The 20,192-nt window shown below is 45.0% G+C and overlaps 2 protein-coding genes and 1 pseudogene across 2 annotated transcripts in view; 1 reads left to right on the forward strand and 2 right to left on the reverse strand.

Annotated features, from left to right (window-relative positions):
* LOC143661327 (uncharacterized) overlaps positions 1-425 on the forward strand; it is a 128,461-nt gene extending 128,036 nt beyond the window's left edge. The window contains exon 3 of the transcript XR_013164512.1: positions 415-425. The gene's annotated coding sequence lies outside the window, so the exon portion shown is untranslated. The remainder of the gene's footprint in view (positions 1-414) is intronic.
* Positions 1-12,776, reverse strand: part of THNSL2 (threonine synthase like 2) — a 101,182-nt gene extending 88,406 nt beyond the window's left edge. Inside the window, exons 1-2 of the mRNA XM_077134875.1 lie at positions 12,397-12,776; positions 178-346 (exon numbers count right to left, since the gene is read on the reverse strand). The gene's annotated coding sequence lies outside the window, so the exon portion shown is untranslated. The remainder of the gene's footprint in view (positions 1-177; positions 347-12,396) is intronic.
* Positions 12,777-16,027: 3,251 nt separating this feature from the next.
* On the reverse strand, positions 16,028-17,693 carry LOC143661173 (zinc finger BED domain-containing protein 3-like; annotated as a pseudogene).
* Positions 17,694-20,192: the final 2,499 nt, after the last annotated feature.

Here is a 20,192-nt window from a genome sequence, read left to right on the forward strand (position 1 = left end):
GCTGTTGTGAGGAGTCATGAAATGATGCAAGCCACGCTCAAATGAAATCCTCAGGGAGCCTGGGTTGGGTCTGACATGCAGGCCCTTAGCTGAAGGTCTGTGAAGCCCACAGAAATTGACCTCTAGGAGTAGGTGGGGAGGTGCAGAGGTTAAGCAGGATTGCTTAGGGCCACCTACCTGATAAATGGTGGAACTGAGGCCCTTTGACTTCGCAGTCGCAGGGAGAAGACAGTAGAAGGGACAAAGTCTTTTCCTTGGCAAAGCCTCCAGGGACCTGACAGAATTCTCAAAGTCTCCTCCTGACGTGGCTCTCCCCCAGGTTTTGAAGGAAATTGTGTGTTTTTGCCTGAAAAGGAGAATTAATTTTAGATGTGAATTTGCATTTGGTACAGGTGCCCTGAGAACTTAGGGCAGGAAGCCTGCTTTAAATAAACTGGATAAACAGTTGCAGGTGGAATCAGGTACTTTTGCCTCTAGCAGCTTCCCATCTGTCCTGTGGGCCTCTCACCACTTGAGGGCACTCCGCCCTAGAAATTTTGGTGGCTGTGTTCACACAAAGTAAACAATTTCAGAGTTGAGTCTTGTATTGTTTAGTTTTGATTTAACGGACTGCTATTAGGGCAAGTAAAGTGATTTTTTTGTTCATTTGATTTGGGTTGAATCTACTGCATACTCAATTCCCAGAGCACTTTTCTACATTTACTAGAGGCTGCATTATCCATCCCATGATTTCTTCGTATTTATTTTTAGAAAACCATGAAGAGGAGGAACTAAACATACCTTCTCTGCACAGCCTAGCTGCCTTTAGCTGAGACAGGGTTGAGGGCTGCTACCAGCAACCCTGAGGAGATTCCCTGCCCTGCAAGGCTGCTACCCCATACCCAGGACCCTAGGGTAAGGTCCAGGATGCAGGGAGATATGAGCTCCAGGCCCTGGGCAACCGGGTTGCCTATGAAAATGCCTCAGTGGACTGATGCTCCTGCTGACTTCAAAGCACCCAAGAGCACTGGCTTGGCCAGGAGACTGGGTGTGAGTAGGACTTGGCCAAAGCTGAGGCTAACAAGAGCCTAGAATGCTACCCTGACCATCCTCTCACTCTGTTTACAAGTGTGGACTTGACTCTGGAGAGACTGGGAACCACTGAAGGTTTTCAACTACCAGAGAAATATGAGAGCAAATGCCTTGCAGAAAATTATTCTGGCCACAATGTGGAGGTCAAATGACAAGGTCAATGCTGCCTATATAGGGGCTATAGACACTGTGGCAATCGTCCAGGCCAGACTTGTTGGGGCCTGAGCCAAGGCAGTGCCTAAGAGGATGGAGAGAACCAGAAAAGTTCCAGAACATTTAGGAATTAGACTCAATGGGTTCCAGTGACCACACGTGGCACGTGCACCAGAAAGACTTATTGGCCAAGGGTGTGTCTGCAGGAAAGAAGTCACATCTGAAGAGCTCACCTGATGAGAATTTAATGAAGGGACTATTTACAAAATGGGGTTTGAGTAAGCAGGAAAACAAGGTATGTGAATTGCCCAGGGACTGGCAACTGCAGAAAGCTGTTGAAACCTATGTATCTGAAGCGGCAGCATGGGAGACAGTGAGATGAGCTTGGCAAGAGCTGGTGCTGTAAGGTGGACCAGCCTCCCAAGAAGACCTCACCCTGGTCAGGCAGGGAGGGAGTATGGCAAATAACACCCCTGCCTCTCCCCCCCTGCCATTGGCTGAACAGGAAAGAAGAGGTGAGACTTTCTGGGCCCAGAGCAGGGCAGAAAAGGTTGGAGAAGGGATGTGGGGATGGGCAAATGGAGAAAAACTAGAACAATGGGGAGTCCTTTAGTTGTAAGTGAAAGAAACTCACTCACACTGATCTAGGTCAAACATAAGAGTGAAGAGTTCACTGGAAACTGGAAAAAGAAGGGGATCCAAGGCATTGCAAAAACGTCATCAGTACTTTTCCTTTTCTGATCATCTTTCTTCTCCCCCAAAGTCAGCTCTCTTCTCTGAGGTCTTCCCAAATGGCAGAGCCAACCAAGGACACCTCTGGGAACACACCCTGAGAATTGGCTTTCTGGGGAAGAGAGGGGTGGGGTGGAGGTCCTCCTGTCCGCTGCAGAATGGTTCTGGCTTGGGTCTCCTGCAGTGGTGTGCCAGCTCAGCTGGCACCAGCCCACAACTCAACATCCAAGGACTTCAGCTTGCCAGCTTGGCACTGGCCTTGGTAGGAGTATTGACACCAGTTATCTGACCCACCCTTTTTATTTTAGGCCTAAGGCAGTCTGATGGGTTTCCTTTATTTGCAACTAAATGAGTTCCCATTGTTCTGGTTTTCCTCCAGAGAAGGCCACATTCTGACCCCAAGAACCTGTGAATATAGGGTCTTACATGGTAGAAGGGACTTTTCAGATGTGATGAAGATGAAGGTCTAGAGATGGGGAGACTGTCCTGATGACCTGGATGGGTCCAAGGGAATCACAAGGGTCCTCATGAGGGAAAGAGGTGGGTAAGAGGGAAAGAGAAGGAGACATGGTGATGAAGGAGAGTTTAGAATGAAGGTACTGCTGGCTGAGAACTGCAAATTGAGAAATGTGGACATTCTAGAAGTCTCTAGAAGCTTGGAAAGGCAAGGAAACTGGCCTCCATAAGGAACACAGCTTTGCTGACACCTTGGTCTTAGCCCTGTGAGACCCACTTTGGACTCAGACTTCTAGAACAGTAAGATAATAAATCTGTGTTCCTTTAAGCCATGAGGCTTGTGGGCATTTGTAACAGTAACAATAGGAAAAGTATGCACCTCCTAACAACATCCAGGAAAGTGTAGCCTTATGCCAGGAGCAGACTGTTCTCCAGGCTGGCAGCATGGACTAAAAAATGCAGACCAAGACCATGACAGAGTTAGAAGAACCACAGAGGGGCCTGTAGTGTTGTGACCTAAGAGGCACAGATGAGTTTGGACAAAGTGCTTGAGGATTCCAGCCCATGCATGTAAGGCTGGACCAAGAGGAGCCAGGGGAGCTTCCCAGAAAGAAACCACCACCCTCATGTGATATATGGGATGATCTGCAACTGTGCCCCTGTGTCCCAGAAACTCACACTTCTGACTCCCTCACAAGTACAACTGCTCCCTCCAATATGTGCCCCAATTGCATTCATTCCCTTCTGGATCCTTTGGAGAAAACGGCTCTGAGTGAGTCAACCAAGCAATAGCCATGTCTGGCCTTTAATACATATTAGCAGTGCAGCAGAAAGGTCACTTCATCTGAAGGGTGGTAATAAGAGATGTTAGGCTCAGTTGATATTTCAAGGTAGAGATTTCAGGATGTAGATTTCACCCCAGTGAAGATGTTTTTAGTAGTCTATCTAACTATCCCTTCTGCTGCTTCCATGTAGGAAAACACCACTGTTACAAACTGAAGACACTACAAATTAAACGTGTCTTCTATAATTAAGCCAATGACCATGGTGTAAAGATTCCCACTGTGACCTAGTTCAACCTATCAGGGTCATGAGGACAAACATAAAGTTGGAAAGAGAAGCACAGAGTTGGCTCCAGCAAATGGATAGGAGTTAGGTCCAGCACACCACTGCTTGACCCTACCTTTCAAATTCACCTTCTAGTTGGGTGAATTTCCCCCTAAAGCAGGGGAAATCAGGTCTCAATCATGGTGTTTGGGTTGGGGTGAGAAGGAGGAGCCAACAGAAACCAATAGAAGCATGGTTAGAATGTTGAAAAATTAATAAAAGCTAGCTCTCAAGGATCCCTTACAATGAACGAGGCACTGTTCTAGGGTTTTCCATTTGGAAATGTAATCCTCACAACCAAAGTAAATGGTAGGTAAAAATGAAGTGACTGAGGCATGGGTGAAATAACTAGTCTGAGGCTACACAGCCAATAGTAGAAAAGCTGGGGTTTGAGCAACCCTTTGGTTTAGTGTCCATACTCTTAAATACCACCCTAAAGTGTTTCTCTAAATCTGCACCATCCAACATAGAAGCCACGTGTGGCTCTTTAAGTTTAAATTAAAGTGAAATTAAGAGTTTGCCTTCTCAGTCACACTATCCACATTTCAAGGGCTCAGTAGTAACACACTGATAGTGGGCAACACAGACAGAAAGCACTTTTCCATGATCACAGAAATTTATATCAGATAGCGATGCTCTCAAAAGATGGTCAGAAAGAAACCAATACTATTTGCTTGGAAACACATAGAGTTTAATGGGCTTTGTTGACTTCTGTAACATAAAACCTTCAAAAACACATTTTCATGTCCTTTTTTCTATTATTCACCATTCATTTATTCAACACACATTTACTTAGCATCTACTTTATCCCAGGACCTGTGCCAGATACTGGGAATAGAAAATTGAGTAAAAGGACTTATAGGCCATGTTTTTCAGGAGCCCAGAGGCTATGGAGAAAGCAGAACAGTAAAAAGGCAATTACAGTGCTACAGAAAGTGTGTCCTGATGGGGGAATTCAAGGTCACATGAGATACTGGACAGGGCAGCCCCCTGAGCCTGGAATATTCAGGGAAGTCTTCAGAGAAGAGGTGATTTTCAAACTAGGTGTTGAAAGAAGAATAGGAACTGGGCAGTTTTCAGATACTTTAGACAGAAGATTTGAAAAGTAAAAGAGAAGCACTGGGGACTGTGGCTCATTCAGGGACCCAGGGTTCATCTGAAGTTGAGGATGCAATAGGGGATTGGAAATTGACTAAAGCAGGGGAAATCAGCTCTCAATCATGGTGTTTGAGTTGGTTTGAGAAGGAAGAATAGACATGGGCAGAGGAAATAAAGGAAAAGACAGCTTCATTTTGGATATGCTGAGTTTGATGTGGTTTCAATAGTTCTGAGAGGATGTGTGGGCACAGAGCTCAAGAGCAAGGTCAGAGAATACAGATCTGAGAATTATTGGCAAGAAGGTAATTGTTTAAAAAAGGACCTGGCCAAACTCAACCAGGGAGTGTGTGCAGCATGAGATGAGACCACACATGTTCTAGTTTGCTAGCTGCCAGAATGCAACACACCAGAGACAGATTGGCTTTTAATAAAAGGGGATTTATTTTGATAGTTCTTCAGAGGAAAGGCAGCTAACTTTCATCTGAGGTTCTTTCTTACATGGGAAGGCTCAGGGTAATCTCTGCTGGCCTTCTCTCCAGGTCTCTGGGTTCCAACAACTTTACCCCGAGTGATTCCTTTCTGCATGTCCAAAGGCTTGGGCTCAGCTGTGAGTGCTGAGATGAGGTATGCTGAGCTGCTTGGGCTGTGTTACGCTGCGCTCACTCATTTAAGCACCAGCCAATTAAGTCAAAGGTCATTCACTGCAGCAGGCACACCTCCTAGCCGACTGCAGATGTAAATCAGCAACAGATGAGGTTCACGTACCATTGGCTCATGTCCACAGCAACAGAACTAGGTGCCTTCACCTGGTCAAGTTGACAACTGAATCTAACTACCACAACACACAAAGACAAAACCAATTCCAAGAGACTGAGCGATAGATACAGCAGAGGAGTATCACAAGAACATGGTGTCACCAAGACAAGGACAGGGGCTATCAATTGAGGCAGGCTGGGGTCAATGTCCATCACAGCTATCTGAGTGGTGGAGCAGGAGCATAGGTTCAGGAAATGGGAAGTGAAAAAAGGTAAATATAACTATGAAAGACAAATCTTTTAAAAAAAATCCTTGGCTGTGAGGATTATGATTGAAAATTCCCAGCATGTTTTTTGACTGCATTGAAAAATCAATAGATGAAGACATGTCAAGGATCCAGGATGGAAAAGGGTAGAGCAAAGGCCAGAAGATGTAGGAGGGAGAGAGGTCCAGGTCACAGGTAGAGGAGATTTGGAGGGGCAAGAAGCTCCCATTCCATTGGCCCTGGATGGAAGGGAGGAAAAATGAAAACAGATGCAGATACATGCATATTAATGTGGGAATAGGAAATTTATCGAATCCTATCCTCTATCTTCTCCATGAAGTTGGAGATGAGGTTCCGCTGAAAACAGTGGATTCAAGAGCAGTAGGGAAGGACTAAAATAACTATTAGGATAAAGGGGTAAAGGGAGTCATTCAGAGGCACGTAGCAGTGCTTCTGAGATGCACCAATGGTCCAGCTGATGTTGGAGGAATTTGCAGAGGCACCTGTGCTAAAAGATGTTGTTTTCCCTGGTTATGCTTAAGACCTTCAGGTGCAGAAAATGACCCCTCATGGAAACTTCCCTATCATGTCCATTCAAAGGCAGTGGCCAGTGCAAGGGCACACGGCTGCACATGGGGTTCATGCAGGGCTTAGACCCAGGGAAAGTCCAACATTGCCCCTTTGTAAGGTGATTCTTGAACTCTGGGGAAAAAGTTGAGTACTTTTGGCCTGCGGCCTCGCTATTTTCTGGAGCTCTCCAACCACAGAACTTTACCTGGACAGTTTTCATAATTGCATATTAGAGTTCCACTGTGCTGTGAGGGCCATATGCAACAAGAGTGGGGACTGAAGTGGAATTTCCTCCACTTTGAGGACCAGTAGAGCATGCCCCAAAGCTCCCAGCTTCAAGTGAAGGCCCCTCTGCCCTGGGAAGACTGTTCAGGCCTACGAGCTTTAATCTCTCAGCTTTATCCTCTTCTTATCTGATATTTTTTTTGGCCTCATCACTGTGGGGCCCTTATTCTCCTCCTGTGTGCACAGCCTTTTAGAGTTTATAAAGACCTCATCCATCCTGGGTTGGACTCTCCTGACACATTCAGTGGTTGCCAGGCCAGGGCCATACCCCACCCCACCTGAGGCTTGGAGAACTGACTCCCTGGATCACTGGGGTATCCTGCCTGCAGGTCTCTGGTTCCAGGTACAGGTAGCCCATGATCTGCCATCGGCTGCTTAGGAAGTAGGCATTCCAGACCTCTGCACAAAAGTCCATCAGATTCAGGTAGGGTGGCATGGGCCATGTTCCCCACAGGGGTCCTTGCAGACAGCACTATGGAGGTTTGTGAGCAATGAAACAGAAGTTCAGGTGGCTCTCTTTCTCTCAGGGACTCAACTGATGACTTGTTCTGCCCAGATGGTCATGTGACAGCCATTGCATAACTTGTACATGCTGCCCACCAGCAACCAAGATCACCGCATGATAATAAAAGTCCTGCTTCCCCAACTGCCAGCATGAGAGGTGGCAGAAACACATGTGAGCTCATGTGGCAACTGCTGGCAGGATACACCAGAGTAGCTCAGGAGAAAGGCTGCTGCCTGGTTTTCTAAGGTCTCCTTTTCCACGTAGTTCATATTTTGGGTAGTGCATTTCCTAATTTAACTTGTATGGTCAGTTTAGTTGAACACCATAAGTACGTGGAATCTTGAATAGGGTGTGAGACTTTGTTGGTTCGTCCGGCTTAGTATGATGTCACAATATATCCCAGAGTAACTTGGGCAGTGAATAAAGAAATATTTGTGAGGTCCCATTGGGGTACTGAGGAGAAAGGAGAAAATGTTAAACTTCTCCATTTGGAGAATTTTTGATATTCTTGCAAGCAGTGCAGGCAACCAAGTCAATAGGCTGAGCCCTCAATCTTGGGATTCATTCCTGTGGGACTTATTCCTGCAAAGGATAGACTAGGCCACTTAAAATTGGGCCCAAGAGTCACCCTCAGAGAACCTCTTTTGTTGCTCAGATGTGGCCTCTCTAAGCCAGCTCAGCAAGTGAGCTCCCTGCCCTCCCCTCCCCTCCAAATGGAACATGACTCCAGGGGTTTAAATCTCCCTGGCAACTGGGGACAGAAATCCCAGGATGAGCCAGGACCTGGCATCAAGGGATTGAGAATGCCTTCTTGACCAGATGGCAGAAGAGAGAAATGAGACAAAGTTACAGTGGCTGAGAGATTTCAAACAAAGTCAACAGGTGTTCTAGTTTCCTAGCTGCCAGAATGTAACACACCAAAGATGGATTGGCTTTTAATAAAAGGGGATTTATTTAGTTAAAAATGTATAGTTCTTCAGAGGAAAGGCAGGTAACTTTCAACTGAGGTCCTTTCTTATATGGGAAGGCACAAGGGCAATCTCTGCTGGCCTTCTTTCCAGGTCCCTGGGTTCCAAAAGATTCCTTTTCCATCTCCAAAGGCCTGGGCTGAGCTGTGAGTGCTGAGATGAGGTATGCTGAGCTGCTTGTGCTACGTTGAGCTCTTTCATTTATGCTTCCAGCCAATTAAATCAAACATCATTCATTACAGCAGGCATGCCTCCTAGCCAACTGCAGATGTCATCAGCAACAGATGAGGTTCACATGCCATTAGCTCATGTCCACAACAATAGAACTAGGCACCTTCACCTGGCCAAGCAGACTACCACAAGGGGTTATCCTGGAGGTTATTCTTACACGTTATGTAGATATTCTGTTTGGGTTTATGGTTTATTGGAGTGGCTAGAGGGAAGTACTTGAAACTGCTGAGGTGTGTTCCAGTAGTCTTGAATCTTGAGGATGATTGTATGATAATATGGATGTCACAATGTGACTGTGTGATTGTGAAAGCCTGTGTCTGATGCTCTTTTATGTAGGGCAGGACAGATGAATAAAAAATATGAATGGATAATGAACAGATAATATGGGGACTAAAGGTTACAATAATTTGGGTAGATAGAAATACTACTGATCAACGTGAGGGACGGGTAAAGGGGATGGTATGTATTTTTTCTTTTCTCTTTTTATTACTTTTTCTGAGTGATGCAAATGTTCTGAAAACTTATCATTTGGATGATGCACAACTGTGTGATGGTTTTGTGAGCCACTGATTGTAAACCATGTATGTTTTTGTATACTTAAGATTCATCAATAAAAAACTTAAAAAAAGAGATAAAGAAGAAATCATATATTAATAAAATTAGACAAAGCATTTTCTCTGATAATGGAATAAAGTTGAAAATGAATAAATTACAAATATATGGAGGTTAAACAACACGTACTTAAACAATCAGTGTGTTCAAGAAGAAAATGCAAGAGAAATCAGAAAATCCTTTGAGATGAAGGAAAATGAGAACACAGCAGTTCATAATTATGGGGTGCAGTGAAGACAATGATGAGGGGAAAGTTTATAGCCCTAAATGCCTACATCAAATATGAAGAAGTAAAGCCAATGTCCAAATGGGAGAATTTTTGTTTCTTCCCTGGAGAACCTAGAGAAAGAGCAGCAAATTAACCCCAAAGGAAGAAGATTAAAAAAATAACAAAGATTAGAGCAGACAATAATAAAATAGAGAGTAAAAAATAGAATCAATAGCAGTAAAACTTTTTTCTTTCGAGAAGATCCAAAAACCAAAAAGCATTTAGCTAGACTGGCAAAGACTAAAAGAGAGAAGATGCAGATAAAAAAAATTAGAAATAAGGAGGAGATCATTACCGCAGACTCCAAAGGCGTAAAAAAGTCCATAGGAGGTTACCATGAAGGAATGCACACCAACAAACTAGACAACTAAGATGAAATGGACAACTTCCTAGAAACACATAAATAACCTGTACTGACTCAAAAAAGAAGCAGAAGACTTCAACAAACCAATCACAACTAAGGCTTGAATCAGTCATCAAATACTCCCAACAAAGAAAAGACCAGATGGATTCACAGGTAAATTTTATCCAATATTCCAAGAAGAATTAATATCAATCCCGCTCAGACTCTTTCAAAAATGGAACACTGCCTAACTCATTCAATGAAGCCAGCATCAGTGTACCCAAAGCCTCATAAAGATACTACAAGAAAATAGCACACCAATCTCTCTAATGAATATAGATGTAAAAATGCCTAATCATCTACTTGAAAATTGAATTCAGGAGCACATTAAAAGAATTATATACCATGAACATTAGGTTTAATTCCAGGTATCCAAAGGTTGTTCAATCCAAGAAAATCAATTAATGTAATACCTCACATGTATTAGTTTCTAGGCTGCTGGAATGCAATATACTACAAAAGAAATGGCTTTTAAAAAGGAAATTTAATACATTAAACTTTACAATTCTAAGCCTATGAAAATGTCCAAATTAAGGCAAGGCTATAAAAATACCCAGACTAAGGCATCCAGGTTTGATAAGTTGGCTCAAAAGGTCTATGACATTCAGGATTACTCTCTCAGCTGGAAACACACATGGGGACATCTGCTAGCTTTCTCTCCGGGGATCCTCAATACCTTACGTGGGGCATTTTCTTTCTGGACCTCCAAAGACCTCTGGCTGTGGGGGCTCTGTCAATTCTGAGGTTTCTCCAAAATGCATCCCCTTTAAAGACTCATGAACTAATTAAGGCCCATATGGAATGGGTCACATCTCCATCTAATCAAAGGTTTCTCTCACAGTTGGATGTGGCACATCTCCGTGGAAAAAGTTTCATCAAAATTTCCAACCTACAGGGCAGAGTGATGGTGGCTCAGTGGCAGAATTCTTGCCTGCCATGCCAAAGACCCAGGTTCAATAACTGGTACCTGCCCATGTCAAAAAAAAAAAAAAATCCAACCTACAGTATTGAATCAGGATGAAAAAGACAGCTGTCCCCACAAGACTGGATCCAGATTAAGGCACAGCTTTTCTGGAGTACGTAATATTTTCAAACTGGCACACCACATTAACAAATGAAGAGGAAAAACCATATGGTCATGTTATTTGATGCAGGACATGCTTTCACAAAATTTAGCATCCTATCTTGATGAAAACTTTTGAATGGAAGGGATCAACGGAAATTTCTTCCACATCATAAAGTACATACATAAAAGCATACTACTAACATCACACTCAATGGTGAGAGACTGAAAGCTTTGCCCCTAAGATCACCAACAGGACAAGCATGCCCACTGTCACCACTGTGATGCAAAAATTGTGCTCAAAATTCTAGCTAGAATGATTAGGCAAGAAAAAGTAATAAAAGGCATCCAAATGAGAAAGGAAGAACTAAATGTTTCACTATTGGCAGACTACAAGATCCTATATTTAGCTAATACCCACCTCCCCACAAAAGCAATGACAAAGCTACCTAAGCTAATCAAAGAGTTCAGTAAAGTGGCAGGATATGAGAGAAACACACAAAAATCACTGGGGTCTCTATATACAAGTAGTGAGCTTGCCTCCAAGGAGGCAATCAAGAAAAAAAAATTCCTTTTGCAATACTAAGTAAAAGAATCAAATATCTAGAAATAAACTTAATCACAGAAAACTGCAAAACATTGCTAAAAGAAATCCAAGAAAACCTAATAAATGGGAAGACTTTCCGTGTCTTTGTGGATCAGAAAGCTAACCGACCTTCAGAGGTCAATTCTACCAAAATTGATGAACAGATTCAATGCAATAGTAATCAAATTGAAACAGCCTACTTTGCAGAAGTGGAAAAGATAATTAACAAATTTATTTCACATTTAACAGGCCTCAAATAGTCAAAACCATCCTGAAGAGGAAGAATCAAGAGTAGGCCGCATGCTTCCAGAATTGGAAGCATATTAAAAAGACACAGTGATCCAAACAGCAGAGAGTAGATATATCAATCAACGGAATTAAATTGACAATTAAGAAATAAACCCTCAAATCTATGCTGAACTGATTTTTGAGTTGAGAAGGCTCCCCAGTCCACTCAACTGGGACAGAGCAGTCTTTTCACTAAACAGTTTTGGAGGACTGACTATCCATATCCAAGAAATAGAATGAAACTGCTATCTCAAACCCCACACAAAACTGAACTCAAATGGATCAACAACCTAAGTATGTGAACCAGTACCAAAAAACTCCCAGAAGAAAATGGAGGGAAATCTTAAGTCTTGTGATAGGAGGTACTTTCTTACACTTTATATCCAAAGCACAAGTAATGAAAGAAAATTAGATATTTGGGACTTCCTCAATGTTGAATACTTCTGCACTTCAGAGGACATCATCAAAAGGGTGAAAAGGAAGCTGACAAAATAAGAAAAAGTATATGGATACCACACATCTGAAAAGCATTTGATATTCAGAATACATAAAGAAATCATACAACCGAAAAATATAAAGACAAACACTCAAGGCCCAGAAACTCAACTCTGGAGTAGAACCAGGAAGAGGCATTCAATCAGTTTGAGTTGCAGACCTGGGATCTCTCAAGCTTCAAGGAGCACAGCTGTAACCACAGGGCCTCCACTAGGAGCACTTTGTGAAACACCACCCAATTCATCGCCCTGACTATCCTGAAGGGATGACTGGTTTGTAATTCAAACCCAGCTGCCAGGCCTGCAATTAGCCCTGAACCTTCATCCACTGGTTGCCTGGGGTAAAGGAAGGGAGAGATCAAAAGCACCAACCAAAGAAGAGCCAAATCATTCCTGGCTAGTTGGGGGGCCGCTATTTCAGAAGCCTGCACTTTCAGGTATGCACAATCTGGCCCATCGGAGGTCTCACTTTCAGCCCCTCTCACCTCAGCCTTCAGTGCCACTGATCAGGTCCACACTCGGTGAGACTGCGTGTGCTGCCGAAACCGAAGGCAGAGCGTGCAAGGCCGGCTCAGTTCCCTGCGGCCGTGTTCCCTTCGGCATTTGTCGGGAGATGCTGACATTTTGGTTGATGCTGGCTACCACGAGCAGACGGTATTTCGGTTCCCTCCGGGCAAGGCCCGACCCTCCCCAAACTGGCAGCATCACCCACCTCACCCCGAAAGAAACAAAACCTGCCGAAGCCGGCGTCATCCGCCATGTTGTGGGAGGCAAGGGGCCTCCACGTTCCCTGAGCGTCTCCTTCGCTGCTGCCTCCGCCGCCCCTTGACCCCAGATGTGTCTCGGGGTCGGCTGCGGGGTGGCGGTGGCGACCCCCGGCGTGGAGGAGGTGGTCACGTGTTTGGGTTTTTTTTCTTACAGAGATGAGGGACAGAGCTCAGCGCCACAGAGACTTCAAACAAAAAGGTCACTAGGGACCCTCTTTTGAGAAAAACGCTTCTTGAGATAGCTTCATGCGTGGTTGACTAGTCCAAAATATTCAATCACTTTCTCAAAATATCATCACATCGTTGCATTTGCATCATAATGATCATTTTTAGAATCTTTGCATCACTCCACAAAAATAAAAAGACAAAGGGATAAACCCATACATACCATACCCCTTACCCTTCCCTCATTGATCATTAGTATTGCCATCTACACAATTTTTGTTTACCCCTAGTCCCCCATATCATTTATTTAGGTTTTTGGAATGTGTTTTTGCACATATGTTCATATCCTGCATAAAAGGAGCAACAGACACAGGTGTTCACAATCCCACAAGGATGCTCTGTTCTTGACCATCTCTACAAATGAGGATCCCAGGACCAGGAGACAACGTGAATCATCCAAACTCACACGGGCTGCATGCCAACTCCGCTCAAAGGCACCAGCCATTCTGACCCCTGCATTCCCAAGGCCCAGACTCCCATGGAGCATTTGCTCTTTAAACCAAAGACTAGTTCAAGGGCCCTCAGACCTCAGAAAAACACCAGGCAGGAGCCACTTAGTTTGCACTAAGAAAGCCAAGAAGTAAAATCTGAGCACAACCATGATTTCACAGTTGGCCAGAAGCACTGAACAGAGCAGCATGACTAAGTATTTATCAAAGATATCACAGTTATTGGTGCTTTTTCCAGAGCCTGGTCTGGGTGGGAGATTGAAGAATTTAAACACACATGAAGTCCTTTATTTGGTCAGTTATAATTCCACATGTCATGTTAAAGCAGAGTACAGGGGACAACACAGGCATATGCTAAGATGGTGTGGACTTGAGGTACTTTCAAGCTTCTAGTTAGAGGTAATGGAGCAGTGAATAGTGAAAATTGGGAAAGAATGGAAGCAACAAAGAGCAAAGGTAGGGCATGTGGTGGTTAGGGTAGGAACCAAATGATTCATTTAAATGCATGAAAAAGACATCATCCTGTACAGAGGAGACCCTGGGTTCTGCAGGACAGCCAGCAGCCAAGGAGTCTGAAGAAGTGGCAGCCCCAGCAAGGCAGGCAACAGAGAAAGATGATTCAGAGGAGCAGGAATGTTGCTTTCACATCTTGCCCCTCCCATTTGTAGTATCAAGATATGCAGGTGGAGGCAGCAGAGGATTAGGTATGAAGAACTGGAACCCGGGAGAACATTCAAGGCTGGAGATATTTAGGAGTCACTGGCATAGGGGTTATCATTGCAGATGTACAAGTAGGTGAGCCAAAGAGTATAGAAATAGCCTGAAGAAACAATCAGACACATCGAGAATAAAGGGCTTCTATGAAATAGCTGGCCTGGGCTTCTTATAAAAAGTGTCATGAGTAAAGAATTCTGAGGGGACTTTGCTAGACTCAGAGAGATGACTTCTAACCAAGAGTAGGAATCTTGCTTAGACCATGTTTACACAAACTAAAAATGAAAAACAGCCAAAAGACAGTCCTGGGACAACTGAGGTATTTGTGTCAAGATTATATTACAGATTATTAGTGTAAAACAATATTTCTCAGATTATTAGAGAAATATTGTTTTTATTCTTAAGTATAAGTGCACTGGGACTAGATAGAATAATGCTTCCTTCTTTGGAGTTACATGCTGAAATACTTAGGGGTATGTGACAAAATATATGCATGGACCTATAGGTTGGAGGGAAGAAAAAGAAAAGCAAAATGCTTAGTGCAGGTGAAGACTATATATGGGCAGTTATTGTACTAGCCTTCCAACTTTTCCTGGGTGCTTGAAAATTTTCAATATAAAAAACAAGAGAAATGAAGCCTGAAGAAAGATTATTTGGGTATGAGTCTATATCAGGAAGAGGAATTCTCTGAAGGAAAAGCAAATTCCTACTGCCAATGCAGGAATTTTAAGATGGAAGAGATTGAGCAAAATGAAGACTGAAAAGAAAACATCATATTCAGTGATTGGAAGATGATAGTGGCTCCTTAAGAGCCCACTGTAGAGAGGAAATCTGATCATAAAGGAAAGAAGTAAGTAGAATGGGGAGAAAATGAAGACTACTCAAGTCTTAGGTGATGTTCAATTGGAAGCACCAGGAGGGAGAAATTTTTCAGCATATTGAGCATTACTGAAGAAGAGTCTGGAAGAAGTGGCAGTGTCAGACAGAGGACAGAAGGGAAAACTAACGGCGTAAACATACAGTAAAGGTGGAAGAGGAGTGAGATGAAAACATGAGTGGAAGAGATGGGCTTGACTGAGAGGGGCACTTTCTCCTCTGACCCAGAAGTGAAGATATGAAGTCACGTGGGGAAGGAACTGTTCTTTCAATGGACAAGGGGTTGATGTCGTGTGTTGTCAGTAAGGGGGCAGGAGGGGGGAAGCAACAAAAGGGGCAAATTTACAACAGCTGCCATAAGGTCTGAAAGGGGAAGAGGATGGCTTAGGTGACATAGGGTGAACCTGCTATTGGGTGGGCAACTTGGGGCTTGGAAAGTGTGGTAGCCAGTGAAATCAGGGGCTCTCCAGGACTTCACTGGGAGAGCAAGAATGGAAGCAGGCACTAGAGCTGATGAAAGTAAAGGGCAGCAATAGAAACAAATAGTGCTCTTTATAGAAGTTGAGGATGGGCAAAAATTATGCAATAGAAGATAAGAAAAAAAATTTTTTTTCGGTGTACTCCCAGTCTCAAGCTTTGTCCTCATTTCCATGCACCTTCCATCCATAGTTAACCTAGCTGGTGTATAGATATGTGATAGCAGTCTGATGTGTAAAAAAGTTTCTGCCCTTAAGTCATAAGGTAAAATACAAGGTCCCGGGGGCGCTGATGGCCATTGGCTCATCTGATGGGGTTCTTCAGGGCTGCTGGAGTTCTTACCTCCATGCAGCTGCACCCTTGACCTGTAAATGCAACACCCAAGGAGGCAGCTGGGGCTTCCCCCATACACACTGGTAACCCCAGAGAGGAAATGAGTTTTGAGCTCTGCCCTGGTTTCCCGGAGTGCTTCTCACACTTAAGCAAGCATCGGCAGGCCTGGAGGGCCCCACATTGGGAGACTCTGATCCAGTAGGGCTGCGGTGGGGCCGCAGAGGCCGCTCCATACAGGCCGATCCTCTGTCGCGGGTGGTGAAAGTAACCAAACCCTACAGGAGGAGCTTGGTTATTACGCAGCCGTCCCTCTCCGCCTCTGTCCCTCTTCCAGTGGAGTCTTCGGCGTGGCTGCACCAAGCCCAAGGCGCCTTCCCGGCGCTCACTTCCCGGAGCCGCGCCTGCAGCGCTTCACGCTCCGCCTGCAGCGCCCGCCGCGCCCGGGCTAAGGCGCGCTCCTCCTCCCGCCCCGCCTCCGCCTCCGCTCCAGGGCGCGCTCTCCCTCCTCCACCCGCGCCTCGCCCCGCCCCAGCTCCGGCTCCCGCCGGCCTGCGCGGACGGCCAGCGCGCCCATCTGCTCCAGCAGGAGCGCCCAGTCGCCCTCGGAGGCCGCCGCGGGGACGGAGGGCGGCGACGGGGAGCGGGCGGAGGGCGGCTTGCGGCGGGCGCTGCCCTTCTCCAGCTCCCGCCGGTGCGCGCCCTTCCAGGGCTTCCCCAGCGCAGGCCCCGCGTGGAAGCCAGGGCCGCGGCTCACCTGCTTCCCGCACAGTGGCAGGAGCCCCAGGGGCCCAGGGGTGTCCCCGACGCCCCGGACCTGGGGAGAGTAACCCCGTTACTCGGAGTATGGCGCCCCCAGGAGGCTGGGAGCCGACGGCGCCAGGCCAGGACACAGGCCGCCCTGCACCACAGAGTCCTCCAGCCCGTGAGTCTCCTCCCTGCTGACCATGGGCTCTTCAGACTTCCCCTCTATCTACAGGGTCTTTCAATTTGATTGCAGGCCCTATTCCCAGGCCTGCACTGACTCAGGGATTCTGGCCGACCGAGCTCACTGCCTCGAAACGCTGCAGCAACACTCCTAAGCTCAGTGCTGTGAGCCTCTTGTGTTCATTCTTTCTGCGCCTATTACAGGTACCGCAGTCATCAAATAAAATTACTTGCCTTTATAGCTCATCCCAACTACATGGCTCCTTCCCTGTATAACCATTCACTTCCTCCAGTTTTTCATTCAAAGGCTGATTGTGCATCTGCTCAGGGCCACGCAAGTACTGGTGATGATTCAGATAAGAAGGGGACACCACAAAGTCCCAGCTGCAGGACGCTCAGGGACCCATCACTCCCAGGCTGGGCGCACTGGATGCAGGCTGGCGGGCTGCGGGTGGAGGGCCCGGCCACTATCCCCGTAGATATTTTGTCAATGCAATCCTTTATATATGAGTCAGGGGCCCAGTTTGTCCATGTGTCTTGATACAGGGGCAGTGTGGGCTACACTGCATTTGTATATCAAAAGCTCACTTTGTGGCTTATTTTGTATTCCCTGTGATTTCCACCCATGCATTTATGGATTTCTGCACGTAGGCATATCATACAGTCTGTCACAGATCTGAAATATGTCTGTAAAGCCCAAGGCAGGAAGTATTCTAGACTTTGTGGACCGTGTGGCCTCATCATGAACTCTCCTTTCTACACTTGTGGCAGAAATGCTACTCTAGATCACTTAAAGAAAGGAAAGGAGTGTCTGTTGTTCCAAATTAAACAGTATCTACAGAAACAAACAGCAGAGCAGGTTGGACCTCAGGGCAGAAGTGTGCCCATCTCTGCTTAATCCAGCACATCGAGAAGGTAGTTTGTTATTCTCACCTTCCACTCCCCAATTTCACACATTTCATTGGCTCTGATGATGATGGCATCAGCACATGAGAAATACCAATAAACCTGTACCATGATCACTTCCTATGGTATTTCAGAAAGCGTAAGCTTTCATGCTCAAATGTGGAATCACAAAGGGTGACACAACCATGAACAAATCTAATCAACAATTGTGACAGCAAAGAAGAAGCAGATCTGTGGGTCAGTGGACTTACTGGCCCAAATAACAGAAAACCCCTATGACAAAACCTCCATCTAACAGGAAGATTTGGGATCTCCTTTCAAAAGGACTCTGGCTGCAATAGAGCTGTTCTCAGGTCCATTGACTCACAACCTACATAATTTCCTTCAGGGCCCAAGCACCTCCCCATTTTCACTTTCCCATTCAACCTGCATTCTTCCTTCTGGGGTTGGATTCAGGAACTTCTCTAGAGTCAGTCTTCTCAGAAGGGAGAAGCATCTTTCCGAGATCCCCAGAAGATCTTATTTTCCAATCCTTGGAGAGGTCTTGGTTAAGAAAACTCATCATTCCGAGAAGGGCTCCAGTAGGCATCAAGGAGGTTAGTTTCTAGCTTTGGGATAGGCAACAGAGCTGGTCTCTGCCAATATTTGCACTCATTCTTTACACAAGTCTATGTGAAATGAAGTAATTTTCAGACCACGTAATCTTCTCTGCTGGCTGCAACCAATCTTCCATCAATGGAAGTTGTCATCTGAGAAGAACAATTTGAGCCTTTGCCCAGAACCTTGAAGGACTGTGGGCGGTCATGTTTAGGATCTCTTCTTGGAGGAGCTGGTGGACCCGTGGTGACATGAACTAGAGTGCAAGGCCCACTCAGTCCTCTCCAAACCCGTCCAGCCACCAGGCTTCTATCCCAACGTCTTGCTTTCCCTGGTTTGCACTGAGCCTCTGGCATCTCGCCACAACAGGATGTCCTCAATCAGGCCCCAGCACTGCAACATCAGTAGTCGCCCTGTGTTCTTCCCAGAGTAGCTGTGTGTGCGTGTGTGTGTGTGTGTGTGTGTGTGTGAGAGAGAGAGAGAGAGAGAGAGAGAGAGAAAGAGAGAGAAAAAGAGCAATCGAGAGAGGAGAGAGAACAACTTTGGATGTGGGAATCAGTATCCTCAATTGGCTCTCTCCCATAATAAACTAATTAAGGAAGCATCTATAACTCATTGATAGCCCGGTTCCATTATTTTGGATATTCGCCATGTGTGTCCTCCTTACTGCACAATAGTATTGCCGTTCGCAGAAAAGGACAATGAGTCACACAAAAAATAAATAAGGAACATGGACATCATCCTTCTTTAATTCTTCATTTCAAACCCATAGCTCTTTCCCTGTTACTTGAGTGAGATTTTGAACCCCACAGAGCCAGTTTCCTCCAGGCCGCATGGGACCACATCTTCCATACTAGACCGAGAGAGCAAGAAGAAGGACACACATTCAGTGCCCAGCTCTGAGCTGGTCATCAGAAAAATGTGCCATTTGGTCACTCATTTTATTATAGTGTCACTGAATGAAATAAGACATAGCAAGGGTGGATGTCCAATGGATCAGAAACATGGATAACTAGGCACCATGAATTGAGAACATGACATTGCAAGGCTCATCACAAGTGTAAAAATGATGGCTTTGCCAGCCTCTCCAGAAGATCAACTAGTTCCATCCCCCATCCCCTATTACCGACAGCCCCTTCCAACATGAAAAAGGTAGAGTGGGCATAGTCCAAAAACCCCCAAAAGACTCAGAGAAAGGTCAGAGTGGATGGTGGAGTTATCCAGAAAAGGTAGGGTTAACAAACAACTATGATTGCTGAATCGCTAAAATGATATTTCTTTTAGTCTCCAGTATCTTAGAGCAGGGAGAAGTAAAAGTGTAAAATTCTGTACTTTTCACCCATATCAAAGTCTGAAATTTGTTCTACAACTAATTGTTGTGATGTGGTTTAAATCATTGCTTTTTTTGTATACATGTGATTTTTCACAAAAAGAAAACCAGTCAGTTGTGATTATAAATAAAATGAAATTAGAAAAAAAAGATGGCCTTGAAAAGAAGAGATGTAAGTTCCATTTCTCAGTGGTGGTGCTGAGGGGCAAGGGAATGGGGGTGGGTACTGGTTGCAAAGAGCCATGATGTTTCAACTCTCGATGGGGTTGGTGGTTCATGGGCAAGGAAGCCATTTCAAAGTGTCCTGCTGTGAACAGGTGAAGGGTATGGCCTGAAAGCATGTCCAGTGTCTTTAGAGTGGACATAAAAAAATAGAAGTCCAAAGAACAATCCTAGAAACAATAAATTTATTTTCACATATGAATCAAAGAACCCATGGTTTTAATTTTATCGCTCGAACACCTACTTCATCCCCCAGTGAATAGTGTTTAATCCTGCGAATGAAAGGCTGGATTCAGTGTAGGTCTAAGGGTGCATCTAGACAAACTGCAGTCTCAATTCAAACCCTCAAACAGCCACCGTTCTATTAGCGAATGGCAGAACAATAATCCTTTGTAAGGTTTGTTTTAGGAGATAAAACATTTAGACACCCATGAGTGAGTGTTCCCATCTGAAAGCGAAAA

The sequence above is a fragment of the Tamandua tetradactyla genome, chromosome 17 (assembly GCF_023851605.1).
Source record: "Tamandua tetradactyla isolate mTamTet1 chromosome 17, mTamTet1.pri, whole genome shotgun sequence".
NCBI lineage: Eukaryota > Metazoa > Chordata > Mammalia > Pilosa > Myrmecophagidae > Tamandua > Tamandua tetradactyla.